The sequence below is a fragment of the Mandrillus leucophaeus genome, unplaced genomic scaffold (assembly GCF_000951045.1).
Source record: "Mandrillus leucophaeus isolate KB7577 unplaced genomic scaffold, Mleu.le_1.0 Scaffold1729, whole genome shotgun sequence".
NCBI classification, from domain to species: Eukaryota; Metazoa; Chordata; class Mammalia; order Primates; family Cercopithecidae; genus Mandrillus; species Mandrillus leucophaeus.
In genome coordinates, this window is record NW_012101731.1 from 36,315 (window position 1) to 36,975 (window position 661).

Sequence of the window (661 nt, forward strand, 5' to 3'; positions counted from 1 at the left end):
GGTGTGAGCTGATACCTCATTGTGGTTTTGATTTGCACGGCCCTGATGATTAGTGATGTTGGACATCTTTTCATTCACCTGTTGGCTATTTGTACGCCCTCTTTGAAAAAATGCCTATTCACACCGTCTTTACCATTTTTAAGTTGGGTAATTTGATTTTTGGTATTGATTCATGTCAGTTTATTTTTATATTTTGGATGCTAACTCCTTATCCAAAATATGTTTTGCGAATATGTTCTCCCATTACAGAGATTACCTTTTCATTTTGTTGTTTCCTGTTCTGTGCAGAAGTTTTTGGAGGTTGATGCAGTCCTGCTTGTTTATTTTGCTTTTGTTGCCTTAATTTTTGTGTCATCAAAAATATCATAGCCGAGATCAATGTCAAAGAGTTGTTTTCCCACGTTACCATCTAGGACTTTTACAATCCAGGTCTTACACTTATGTCCTCAATCCATTTAGATTTGGTTTTGGGGCATAGTGTAGGATAAGAGTCCAGTTTCATTCCTCTGCATGTATATATTCTGTCTTCCCAATGCCATTTATTGAACAGACTACCCTTTCTTCATGCTGCATTTTTGACACCCTCGTCGAAGACTAATTGACTGTATAAGCATGGGCTTATTTCTGTAATTTGTAATATAGCTTGAAATCAGTCTGAAGC